This window comes from Panthera uncia, chromosome B4 (assembly GCF_023721935.1).
Source record: "Panthera uncia isolate 11264 chromosome B4, Puncia_PCG_1.0, whole genome shotgun sequence".
NCBI lineage: Eukaryota > Metazoa > Chordata > Mammalia > Carnivora > Felidae > Panthera > Panthera uncia.
This window is the reverse complement of record NC_064809.1, coordinates 85,465,539-85,479,300: the sequence shown is the minus strand read 5'-3', so window position 1 is coordinate 85,479,300 and position 13,762 is coordinate 85,465,539. Positions and strand designations below refer to the sequence as shown.

General features: G+C 37.7%; 1 protein-coding gene and 1 non-coding gene across 2 annotated transcripts in view; one reads left to right on the top strand and one right to left on the bottom strand.

The window, feature by feature from the left end:
• Positions 1–13,762, top strand: part of TAFA2 (TAFA chemokine like family member 2) — a 517,570-nt gene that overhangs the window by 106,816 nt on the left and 396,992 nt on the right. The gene's annotated exons all lie outside the window — the stretch shown is intronic.
• LOC125920537 (small nucleolar RNA SNORA62/SNORA6 family) lies at positions 1,539–1,690 on the bottom strand. Its single transcript, XR_007457116.1, has one exon. It is a non-coding gene; the product is annotated as a small nucleolar RNA SNORA62/SNORA6 family (small nucleolar RNA).

Here is a 13,762-nt window from a genome sequence, read left to right as displayed (position 1 = left end):
ATTAGCCACTTCAATAAAGAAATCCCTGTCGCTACTGACTCTAGAGTCAAGAGCATGCCGTTTGTATTTGAGCACAGGATAACAGCTTAAAGAACACCAATAATTAGAAGCTTCTGTCACTGTGCAGTTGGTTGTGGACTCATATTTGGAAGACTGTGTTTTCTCTGCCGACAAGATCTTGCTTCATGCTTTAGATGTGTCATCTCTAAATGTGGTCATCTGGGCCTCTTGCGCCCTAGTGTTAGTTGCTCTAGGGGATGGCTACCTATCTCTTTTGAGGTGCTCCTCAGTCCCTCAAAGAGAAATTTAGGGAAGTCACGTAGCACACATTTGAAGTCCCGAGAATAGGTTCCCGTTTTTTTAAAAGATGAACTTTAGTGGTATTGTGTCACATTCCAAAAACTGATACCTTATTGTGCTTGTTTGACAACACAGGTGGCTTTAAGGCAGGAAACATCATGTTGCAGAAATGGAGACAAATGACTTAGACAAGATAGGATTTTTTTTCTCAAAACCTAATAGGTGTCAGCAGTCTAGGGTTGGCAAGGTGGTCCTCAGCAGAGGGCCCCTGGGAGCAGTCTTCTCCCCCTAACCCTACCCTGCTACCCCCTGCCCCTGTCCCCAGAAAACCAAGGGAACAGTTTTCAGCATCACAGAAGCCTAGGTATAAATCCCATCCTTGGCCAACACAATCAGTAAGGTTCATTCTGGGCTGCAAGTGCTTGGTTGAAATGGCCCAAGCCATTCAGCAAAATATTTAATGACTCGTTTGCCAAGAATAGGCAGAGTTGGGGCAGCATCTGTGAGGTCATAAAGAATCCTGGCTCTTCCCCTCGCTTCCCCCCACCCCAACTCTACTTTGGCCTTCTTCATCACATCAATGTTTCATCCTTGAGCTTGTCAATTTATGTTTAAAAAATGGTCCCAGACATCATATCCTCACATCAGTGCCACAAACAGGGAGGCAGGAGAGGAGGGAGGGGGACCTTTTCTTTTTGTGTCTTTCTTTCCTTTTTTTTCTTTTTTTTTCCTTTTTCTTTTCAGAACAAAAGTTTCCTAGAAGCCCCTTAGAAAACTTCTTCTTGCAGCTTTAAAAAAAATCAGATTATTTTAACTAAAAACAAAAACCAAAAATAGTTCACCCATTTCTCCCATCTGCCACCCTCCACATCTGGCAGTCACCAATCTGTTCTCTGTATCTTTGAGCTTGTTTATAATGTTACGGTGAACATGGGGGTGCATATATCTTTTCAAGTTAGTGTTTTCATTTTCTTTGGATAAATATGCAGAAATGGGATTGCTAGATCATATGGTAGTCCTATTTTTAAGTAAAACATTTTATGGAAGTAGGGTTGACATACAGTGGTTTCTGAGTTTATGGTATACAACATAGTGATTTGACAATCCTGTATTTTACACAATGCTCACCATAAGTGTAGTTACCATCAGTCACCAAAGAATGTTATTAAAATATTTTTGACTGTATTTCCTCTGCTGTACTTTGCAATTCCATGACTTAATTTATTTTAATTTTTTATGCTTGCAGCAAGAATTACTATCAAACTCCAGTCATTAAGCCGGGACCCTTGTGGTGTTAGCGAAAGACTTGCCCCTAACGTAGCATACTCCCTACACTTGTGAGTTCGTTGGCCAGCCAGGGCCTCAACTCCGAACTCTAATGACTTATTTATTTTATAACTGGAAGTTTATACCTCTTAATAGCTTCCGCCTATTTCGGCCCTTCCCTACCTGCTTCCCATCTGGCAACCACCAGTTTCTGGTGGGTTTTTATTAGATTCCACATGTAAGTGAAATCATATGGTATCTGTCTTGTCTGACTTCTTTCACTTAGCCTAATACTCTGTAGGACCATCCATGTTGTCACAAATAATAAGATCCCGTTCCTTTTTATGGCCGAGTAATATTTGTCTGTTTATACACCACATCTTTATTCATTCATCTGTCGGTAGATTCTTAGGTTACTTCCATATCTTGGCTATCGTAAAGAATCCAATAAATAGAGGAGTGCATATATATTTCTGAATTAATGTTGCTTTTGCTTTTGGTATCAGACACACAAAAATCATTGCCAAGACCTATGTCAAGAAGTTTACCACCTGGGTTTTCTTCAGGGAGTTTTATGGTTTTTAGGTACTACATTCAAGTCTTTAATCTATTTTGATTTAATTTCTGTCTATGGTGTAGGTTAGTGGTCCACTTTCATTCTTGTGCAGGTTACTTTCCAGTTTTCCCATCACCATTTCTTGATGAGACTGTCTTTTCCCCATTTTATATTCTTGTCTCCTTTGTCATAAATTAATTGACCATATATGAGTAGGTTTATTTCTGGGCTATGCATTCTGTTGCATTGATCTATGTGTCTGTATTTTATGCCAACACAATACTAAATAATGCTTTAATTACATAGCTTTGTAGTATCATTTGAAATCAGGGATGTGATGCTTTCAGCTTTGTTCTTTCTTAAGAAAGAAATGGTCTTTTGTGGTTCCATACGTATTTTAGGATTGTTTGTTATATTTCTTTGAAAAATTCCATTTGGGATACCCTCTAAGTATTGTGAAAGTCCGATCAATTATTTTTATTTGTTTTCATACACAGAAAAAAGAACTCATATTTACTTTTACTTTAAAATGCGGTTGGATATTACTTTCCAAGATTAGCTAATACAGCCTTTCTCTCTCCATTCTATTTTTGTTATTCCTTTGACTTCCCTTTATTTGGGAGGTTAGACCACAGAGGGATGCTGAGAGGAACAGAGCCAAATGATTTTAATGTTGAGGCATCTAGAAGTGAGGGGGCTACTGTGGCTGAGCATGAGGGAACACCGGGCAGTAACCTCCTTGGGCCAGTGACCAAGGACAAGGAAGGAAGCTGGATATCTGAGAAAATACCATTGCAGATCAATGGCATTTGAGGGTCAGATTCACCCCCTACTCTAGAATGTGGTACAGTTAAGCTTCCTCCTCAGGATGGAAATTGGATATAACCTTGGGAAACCAGGACTTTGGGGAGGGCAGGTGAGGGTGTAGATGAGGGGCTACATCTTTAAATTTACTGAGGTGTTTCTGTCACACTGTTACAGAAACATCAATATTAAAAAAGTTGTATTACTTGCCCACCTGAGTTTATGGTCTAGGATTTGGAGCTGACACTGTGTATTCTATATATTTTGGTTTTGTTACAATGGCCTCTGCTAACAAGTACTGAAGAAGATTGAGCTGCAGCGTGGCTTGATCCAAGGCTAGAGACTCATGAACTGTAAAAATCATACACAGCTCTTGTAATATGCTGTCATAAATTGAAAAAAAAAATCAGTACAATGTGAAATACTGATCTTCTGCAACAGCATAAAGATGATCTGTTATATAAACTTGGAAAATGGGGGCCTGGGGAGGGAGGCATACACAGTCTTGGTACAGTAAGAAGGTAACTCTTGTTAGTTTTTAGCTTGATGATGTCTAATCTGGATGAATTCTTTACTTTCTCTTTTAGGCTTGAGATTAAAATAAAAATGGAAGCTAGCCAAATTATAGGTGAGGAATTACTCAAAAGGAGGTCAATATTCCAAAAAAAAATTTAAAAAGAAAGGAATTGATAGTTTTAAAAATTGACCTTGCCTAAATGACCAAAATCACACTGCACTTCAACTAATCCATAATTATCAGCCCATGTTCAGTTGAGTGAGGCCCTTGAATTAGAATATGTCCCAAATAAGAACTATGACCAAAATTGTTAATAAAAATAAAATTCTTGGAGGAATCTTTTGGGACTGTTAGTGTTATGAATCATACCAATAAAACAACCCATATATTTACAACAGTGATAATTGACATAAATATACCCTGTAATATTAAGTAGTGGTTAAAATCCTGGACTTTAGATTCAAGTAGATTCTGATTCAAAGGCTGGCTCTATAACTTAGTATCTGTGTCAGCCTGGGCAATGCACTTTGCCTTTCTATAAAATGGGAATATAAGCTCAATTCCATAGTATTATTATCAATATTAAATCTGAACACATATTTAATGGGCCTGGTAATGGTAATAATTTATACTGTTATTAAAAGTTTACTACTTGGAGGTTTAGCAGTCTGACCCAATATATTCTTTGTTGGTTTAACAACATATCTTTAATTAGTGAGACTTTATGAGTTTTGCATTATCTAAATAATTGTTATTCATTAGAAATGATACTTGACAAAAACTTCCATGTAGCTTTTCCTAATGTATGGCAAAAAAAAAAAAAAAAAAGCTATGAAAAGATTATGAATGAAAAAATGATTTTTTAGACAATATTCTTTATGGCTTAGGCAAAATTAAAACAAATTTTAATGGCCTCTGGTTGATAGTAATGATAATATTATTGTAATAAATACTACAGTAATTTATATTTTATTTAGTAGCATTTTTATTTCAGTCATCCAGGGGATTTTAACAAAATGAAACAGTGAGCTTGTGTATGCTAAGTGAGGAAAGAAGGGGTTGTTGTTACGAATTTACACCAAGGAAAATATAAATGCAGAAGAGTTAAGATGTCCAGTAATATGATCCTCATGAACTAATTCTTCTTCCAGGCCTCCTGTTTCCATTTCCTCTGTGGATGCAAGCCTTGCTTAAGAAAATAATTGTAGTTCATTGAGTCAGAATCTTGAAAATGTTGAGGTCCTTAGACTGAAATTAAGAAAACATGGCTTTGAAGATTCTTCAGAAGTCACTACTTGATTTTCATTTTGGACACAGAATTTGGTTTGTCTGGAAAAATCACATGCAAACCAAACTTAGGACTCAGATGGCATTTATTTGATGTTCCCTTTTGCTGCTTGGAAGAAATGGTGTCTTTGTTTTTTGTTCTTTTTTTCCTACTGGCTTTATGAGCTCTCATTGCTCCTCATTCTCAACATTTTTGTAAAGAAAATATTAGAGATATTTTTACACTTTTGCCCAAACTGCAGCATGACCTAAACTTTTGTTTTGCTTTTAATGTTATTAATAACTTTTATTAGCAGTGATGGATAGAGGGTGAATACGAAAGCAAAAAATCAGTGCACGAGGAGCATTAAGAAAGCAGAATCCTCCTTGTTAGGGATTTTATCTTGATCTTTGTCAATGAGGGGAGCAGCAGAGGGTGTGATCCTGAGTTCGTAAAGGAAGGGTATCCTTTTTTGAGAGATTTCTCTCGGAGTCAAAAGGTAGAGGTGGTCTCTGAGAAATGGAATACACTGCAGTAAAAGGAAGCTTTTTCAAGCATCTCCATTGCTGCTGCTACTCCTGACAGTGAGGCTATTTTAACTTTTAATTTGCTGAAAGGCAAATAAGGCAGCTGTCTTCACAGTAGGAAGTTCGGGATGAGTGTTGGAGAAACAGCGTCTCTTTTCATGTAAATTAAAGGAGAACAGACTAAAGAAAAGTTAGCTGTTGCTTTACAGAGTCTCTCTTGGCTAGCAGGCCAGGATGTCCTCTTTAGTGATTCTCTTAGGCTTCCTTTTAATTTGCCGAACACATCAGATCTGAGGGCAGATTTTAGATTTGACAGCACTGAGCATTCCTTCCTTTTTGCCCCTTTCTCCACCTTCCCGAACACCAAAAACCAGAAAACTTTTTGGATGATGTCTGATTTTAGGATTCTGCTTAGTGTTTTCGTTAAACCTTTATTTTTTTATGATATTCCTTTTTATTGAAGCATTTCTCTAGAGGAATTGAGGCACATGTAGCAAGAACTAAGATTGCACCCATTTTTCATCAAATAGGAGCTGTGTTAGCAACATCTTCAATGGTGCATGTGATCTACTAATGGCTGCAGCCTCTGGATGATTCCTTTTGATGTTGCCCTCTAAAGGTCTCATCAGAAAGCATTACTCTCTGCATTATCCCCTTCTAACTTCTGGTGGTTTTGTTTTATTTGGCTATTGATTGGTATTACACATCCCTCTTAATGCTAACATTAGATGATGCTGTATAAGAGCACTTAGTGGAAAATTACTACATAAAGGTAGAAAGTTCATTAAGTAGTTTGAACTACATGTCTGGGATACATCATATCAGCCAAATACCTGTTCTGACTATAGGACTGATTGGGAATTTTGCTAAGTTGATTCATTTACCTAATCTCTGCTATACTTTTTGTCATTTGTAGGGTAACATGCATTATTTAAAAGAATGCAAAGCTACCCTTTGTACTCAGTATAATACATTTTTAATGGCTAACGATTGTATAGATAATCTCATGCAGAGGGGCAAAAATGTTTCCCTTTGGTTATCATTATACATTTACTTCTGAACTAATTAAAAATGAAATCATCATCCTTGTCAGAAATGGACAGGAAGACAAAGGGTTATTAAGAGTCTGCTTTTCCCTTGGTGAAATATATTATCAATAATCATTGCAGTCCATAATGCATGTGGTTTGGCATGATGTATTAATTTGTGCTGATTTAATGGTCTAGAAAGCATTTTTGTTTTACCCATTTTGTTGATTTTCTCTTCTGGGGACTTGCAGTAATCACATATCTTCCGTAAATGAGTTTGCATTATGATTATCATACTGAACCTATATGGTGTAAGGTCAAATAAAAATTAAGAGGTTTAATTTTCCCTGTTGAAAATAAGGGAAGAGACTTGTTTTTTCCCTTTTTCCTAGAACACTTCCTTTAGCAAACTTGTAAGTACTGTTTCCTGCCTTTGAAAAGTATATAAATCCTTCTGAAAACCTTATGGACGTTTCCTCACCTCTATGACCCAGGAATATCTTCCTTAAGGACCCGGGAGCCATCCCTCTGCAATGTAAACATTAAGGAAAAAAGTGTTCCTCACTCCTGTTACATGTGGGAGGGTGGGAATCTCACTTTATTGGGAACCTTGCTGCAAAACTACCTCTGGTCATAAAGATAGGAGGAGTTTCTCCTCTTCTGGATAAAGCCAGTTATCTAACACACATGGTCACCTCAAATACCAGGTAAATTTAAGATGAATTATGTGTGACAAATGGTGCTATCGTGTCCTCTTACTTGAGGACTGGTTATTGTTTATCTTGAAAATATGTAGTGAATTGTATCTGCTTGGCTATATAAAACGGTGAGATCCCCTTCCATTCTTGCCATTTCTTAGTGGATTTCATGTGAAGCACATTACATTCTGGTTTAATATTAATTTAAAAGTAAAAGTGTTTTTTTTTTTCCTCTACTAACTTTGGGAGGAGGATTTCTGAGTTGAGGGAAGATTTAGCTTTAAATTCTGTTTCATCAAAAATGGTCATGGACTATCATAGAAAGTAACACTTTGATCAGCTCATGGCTTTAGTTGTGCTGTGTCTTTCCTTCTTTAATCAGATGTTCAATTCAGAGACAACCTTCTTGGCTGAAACCACTGTGGATTAATCAGTATTATGTAAAAAGAAAACAAGACTGTTCCATTTGCATTTTTTTTTGCAGAAGAGCGGCATTCCAAATTCAACCCTGAGAGCTATTGTGAAGATAGAATTAGCTAAGTGGCACGTTTGTCACTTTTTCTTTTAATTATTACTTAATCTCGCAAAAAATCTATTTATAGGATAATGCTATTCTATTACAGTTACCACTATTCATTTTAAATATCATTTGCTTTCAATTATATTGTTAGTAGGATCCTGCAAAATGTTAAACTTGGCATTGCTAACTCAGAGGTGACTTGTGGCACCAGAATGATTTATGCCTGTGGATTGCAGAGATCTAAAAATAGGGCTTGATGTTACATTAATATGTAGTGCAATACACACAATAGGGTTAGAGGAGGATGGAGTTTCATCCCTAACTCTCAGTTTTCTTGTCTTTGTCTCTGTGTCTGAGCAGCACTGGAATAATTAGACATTGCTCATTTGTCATTTGTATCATTTCCTATCAGTGCATACCATCGTGCCCTGCCAGCTCCCAGGTGCTTCCGAGGAAGCACGTGGTCTGTAAATAGCCATTCTGCACATCTCTGGTCGCTGTCCTAATTTGAAAATCTCCTTCATAAATTGGACCGGACAATAACAGACCATGGCTCCTAGGTTCTGATGGGGTAAGTGTACAACTCTGACCTTAGCATGAGATCAGAAATGAAAGTGACCAGCTGGACATAAAACAAATACCACAGATTCCAAGAAGGTATTTCTGTTAGCAAGGTGAATGTCAGCGGTTCTGGGCAAGCAGCATTTCTCAAGGAATGGCAAATATTTTGGTCAATGTCTCCCTTGGTTTGATGCCTCTGATTTTAGCTGTAATCGAGTGTGAGACGGCAGTGTTGACAGATGGTTGTCTTCAACCTTTCTGAGTAGGAACTCTGATCAGATGAGTGGAAGTCATGTAACAGAGTTTGCACATCTGTTGTCGACAGGACTAGAGGTTGCATGTACATAAGGATGTGCTGTAGGCAGAGAAATCAAGGCTAGTACCATGCAGAATATATATATGAGCAGTGTAGGAATTGGGTACTTTTTCTTTCCTCATTGGATGAACTGGGGTGGACTGTTGATAGAAAGAGACAAGGAGATGGAGCAACCCTGCTCAAGACACCCTCAGAGACTTCTTTAACGACAAACTGTGAAGATTACACATGGGAGCTATAGGTCTGCCAAAATATCATGAGTTTTTACCTTAGTTTTTCTCTACCAGAATATATTTGATCTTTATCTTTAAGTTGAGGAGGCAGTTGGGTTCAGGGTATATTATTGTCCCATAATGAAGGAATTGCTTAGATTTTGGAGGTAGCTCTGGAGTTCTCTAAAGTCATGGTAATCGTAGAACTGATCTGATACTATTGTTTCATAGGTAGCTTAGCTCTTAGAGTTTACTGGAAACGATCTCAGGAATCATCACATCAGCAATTTTTGCATTCACATAATAGCTTGCATGTTGCTGTGGTGTAACAATGTGGAACATGTTATACTAGTCACCAGCTGCCAATTTAAATACACACTTGGAAGAGTCATCTATTTTTCAGGGGTATTAACTTGATCTTAATAGATGTTGATGTTTAATTTAATTGTGACCTTTCAGTTATACTTTTTGAAGAAAAATGTCTCATGTTTTCACAACGCGAGCTGTTGAAAAGTCAAGATACTGTGGCAGATATTTTAAATGGACTCAGAAAAATATTTTAAAAACAACAGTAGTTTCTACCTGACTCCAGCATATTTTGTTTCAATCCAAATAACAACCTAGTAAATCTTCCCTGATTACCCACTTTAAAGTCAGAGAAAATATAATCGAGGGGAGGACAAAGCACTTGTATAATGAGAGCCGGAAGAACATTTTTCTCTCACATGCTTACAGTTAGTGATACAGCAAGAAGAAACTTGATTCCAGCGGTCTTCTTCAGCTTCTTAACCAGGCAAACTCCTAGTTGTCCTTCACAAATCACTAGAAATGTTGCTTTGTATGTGTGTGAATTTTTTCTTAAGCTTCTGCACTACCCATAGGCAGAGCTGATGACTCTCTTAGCACTTGGTTCAAATTTTGTTAGCACTGCTGGGTGTTCTATCATTTATTTTTATATTTTCCTCCTTCACTTGCCTGTGTGTTCCTTGAGGACAAGGACTATTCCTTACTCATCTCAGTGTCTAATGCTAACCCTAGTGTTAGACCTAGAGTAGGCACTCAATAAATACTTAGTGAAAAATGAAAAAAAATGAATGGGCTCTTAATTAGACTTCAGAAATGGTTGATCCTCACTGTGTTGAAGTAGAACTCTCTATGTAGGGTGGTGATGGTGCCTGTCCTCTGATGGATTGTTCTTGTAGAAGTTGCACATGGGGTCCTTCAAACCATTAGCTGTAGATCTCCCTTGGAAGTCACTTGCATTTTGCAGCACTTTGTCTTTCAGGATAAAAGACAGGTCTGGGTTTATAGAAGAACTAAATCTAAGGAAACTTGATAACCAAATATTTCATGATGAATATGCATCTCCAGGTAAATGCAAAAACCTTCAAGTGTAAGTATAAATTTATGATAGGCATGATTATAGATCTGAAATAGGTCACTTCTCACCTTTGGAGTTTATTTAGAAGGCTGGTAATTTGGCATCAGCCACAGCACTGTATCAGCCAAGTCCATTAGTTAAGTATGTTTTGACTCCTACGGATCTCAGACGAGCAGGGTTATTGTCGAAGAACCTAGTCTGTGGCGTGCTGGCTCCTCAAGCTGCCCTTAGGTTTGAGGGAGCTCTTACAGTGCTCAGGGCTTTCCTGGATCTTGGTTTATTCTAGAGCACTGTTGAAAAACAGACTGATTCATAGCTATTGTTGGATAATCTGAAGCTAACCTAGGCCATTTCTACATTGTGAGTGTTTGGTGCGTGTGTATCTAAGTGTCTGCATCTATGAATATGGTCTTTGTCAGTTGGGGCTTCCATAACAAAATATCATAGACTGGCTGGCTTCAGCAGCATACATTTATTCCTCACAGCTCTGGGGCCTGGAAGGCTGAGATGGGGTTTCTAGCATGGTCTGGTTCTTAATAAGGATCCACCTTCTGGTGGTATCCTCTTATGGCAGAGAACAGAGAGAGAGCAAGCCCTTTTTCTTCTCATCAGGGTACTAAACCTATTTGTTAGGGCTCCACCTTCAGGTCCTAATAAGCTCCTAAAGGCCTCACCTTTGAATACTATCACATTGGGGGTTAGGATTTCAACCTAGGAATTTTGGGGGGACATTGATATTTAGCACAATCGGCATGTCTTATCGCATCCCCCTACCCCCTATCTGTAGGAAATTGTAGGATGCGGCTTGTCACAGTGATTAAGACCTCTTTTTCTGAAGTATCTCCATCATTTGTGTAACTTTCTAAACCTTATATTCCTTAGTTCCTATGATAGGGGAGTCAAAATAGTACTGACCTTTAGGCCACTCATAATTGGGTTCCATCCCTAAAGAGCATTATTCATATTATGATGTATATGACTGGCACCCCAAAGTTGAAAGAGCAGAATGTGTACAGCCACTACTAGAATACCTGTTTGGTTATGAGAATTAACAAGTCACTGCACATAGAATGCTTGGCATTCAGGATGTGCACAAGTGATAACCTTCATTGTTACCGGAAAGTTCACACTGTTCCCTTAAGAAGACTGGATAGGATGAGGTATAGTATCGTTACAACAAACAATATTTTAAAGTGATGCTAATGGGCAAGTAAAGGATTCAATTGTCATCTCCATAAATCATTGCTAGAGTCTATATTTAGAAGTCAGATTGTTGGCGAGAAACGCCAGACCAAACTGTATAAATGTATAATTATATCGACATTTCATGTATCTGAAGGTGGTTTTCTATCTGCAGTCCTGCTTTCTGAAATGTCAGTTTTTTAGGATATAACTTTTACTAGAAGTAAGGAAATAAAGTGAGGAGGCCTCTGAAACAGTGATTTCAAAGAGCTTCCTACAAAGACACGGAATTGACTTTCTGAGTTCTACCGGAATTTTAATGACTCTTAATAAACCTACAGTTCTTAAACAACCTGGTTGTTTACCCATCCACAGCGGACTGGAAGACCAAACTTGAAGGGCTGTGGGTGTGTGTGTAAAGCTACTATTATGAGGTGTTAGTGGGATACACAATGATGTAAGTGGAATAATCAAAAGTTTGACCTAGAGGGCTAATAAAGAAAACAAAACAAAATCTCCATATTGATGATTATCTCTGAGACATTAAGAAAATATGTTCCATTTTTTTGTGCTAAAAGGGAAATTTACCTCTAAAATTCATTCCCATTTTATGATCATTTATTATCTAAAACATGGTCTAAATGAAAAAACTTTGGGTGTCTGGGTGGCTCAGTGGGTTAAGCGGCTAATTCTTGATTTTGGCTCAGGTCATGATCTCTCATGGTCTGTGAGTTCGGGCCCCATGTCAGGTTCTGTGCTGACTCATGAAGCCTGCTTCAGATTCTGTGTCTCCCTTTCTCTCTGCCCCTCCCCTGCTCATGCTCTTTCTCTCTCTCAAATAAAAACATTAATAAAAGTATGTTAAAAAAAAAGAAAAACTTGGGTAGCTAAGAGAAGACAGTATGACACGGTAAAAACATAGGACTTGGTATTGGACTGGATTCATTCCACATTTGCCACTTATGCTTAAGTGTACTTAATGCTGTGAGTTTCAGCTTCCTTTCTTCTGTATAAGGCAGAGATGATAGTTCCTACCATGCAGGGGTGCTGTGAGGCTCGGATGACATCATATTTGTGATTGAAGTACAGCCAGCAAGGGCCTGGCATGTGCGGCTCAATATATTATTTGCCTCCTTCTTACCAATTTGGCAAAATTTACCTATTTTTTTTATGTTTTATTTTGAGAGATAGAGACAGACACAAAGTGGGGGGAGGGGAGGAGGCGGGGGAGAGAATCATAAGCAGGCTCCACACTCAGCACATGGGGTGCCATGCTGGGCTTGACCTCACCATCTTGAGATAATGGCCTGAGCTGAAATCAAGCTGATCTTGTAACCTCAAATGGCCTTGGCTGCTTAACTGACTGAGCCATCCAGCGCCCCCTAAAATTTATTTATCTAAAACACCCAATTCTCAATGAGGTTTCCCTACATTGCTTTTTCTCTGACTAGAAATTAAATTCATAATGCACATCTCTGACAATAACCGGTCATTGACTTTAGTAATTATAAACTTTGGTCTTGATACTGCAAAAAGCCTGCAGATGGGGAGTCTCTAGCAAAGTGGTAAGGTGGTCTGAATACTTTAAAACTATTTGTTTTGTAGTTTGGTGAGGTTTTGGGAATGTTATGACTCTCTAGTATGAAGAAGGAAAGATAAATTTTATTTGTTGCCAGTGCTACTGAAGTTAAGAAGACTGATAACGTTCTTGTGTTAAATGCACTTTTAATATAGTTTGGATAATGTTTCTGGGCTGTGTTACAATTCACTTTTTTTTTCATTTACTCTTAGGTGGTTCTTGTCCTTATTATATATCTTATTGATTTGGAGGATGTTCTAGAGACTTACACTATTGATTAGGCAGAGTGTTTCTATATTTTGTGATTTACCAGTTTTTGTTCCTTGTATCATCATTACCAGTAGAATCAAATTGAAAAGACATACAGATCCTTTTCTCTCATAGAAGTTTTAGTCTTTTATGACATGTACTGGATGAAATAATTTTATGAGAGCTGCCTAATTCCTTTAAATTTATCTAAGATACACCATCTGCTTTGTAACCTCAAGTGATCTTGTGGTTTATTACATTTATTAAGCAAACATTTAATGTGTAAATATAATTTAATAAGATTCCCACAGCTTTCTAATTAGGCTTTAATTTCTGCCACTAGAATTAAATCCACTAAAATATACTTAGGTCTCTAAGTCCTAGTAATACTTCATAATGTTAACTGATCAAATAGGAATTTGTATTTTGGGTCAATTTTAATATCTTTAAGTCTCTGTTGAATTCTGATATCAGACCACTACATGAAAGAGATGATTCTTAAGGTTTGGGGGGATATTTTTTAAGCCAGGGCTAACTCTGTTGCAAGTGACAGAGAACCCCAACTCAAACTTGCTTAAAAAGAATTGATTGGCTAAGTAGCTTCAATGAATATTGGGAGTAGATCTCAGACCCGGAGGAAGTGATGCAAGAAGTAGGACTTTAATGAGTAGAACCAGGGACTCAATGATGGCAGAAGTCTATCTCTATTTTTTACCCATGTGTCTATTTATTTACATATTTGTTCTGTTTCGAAAGGATTTTTCCATATGGCAGGACACAAGACCATTGCAGCCCAAGC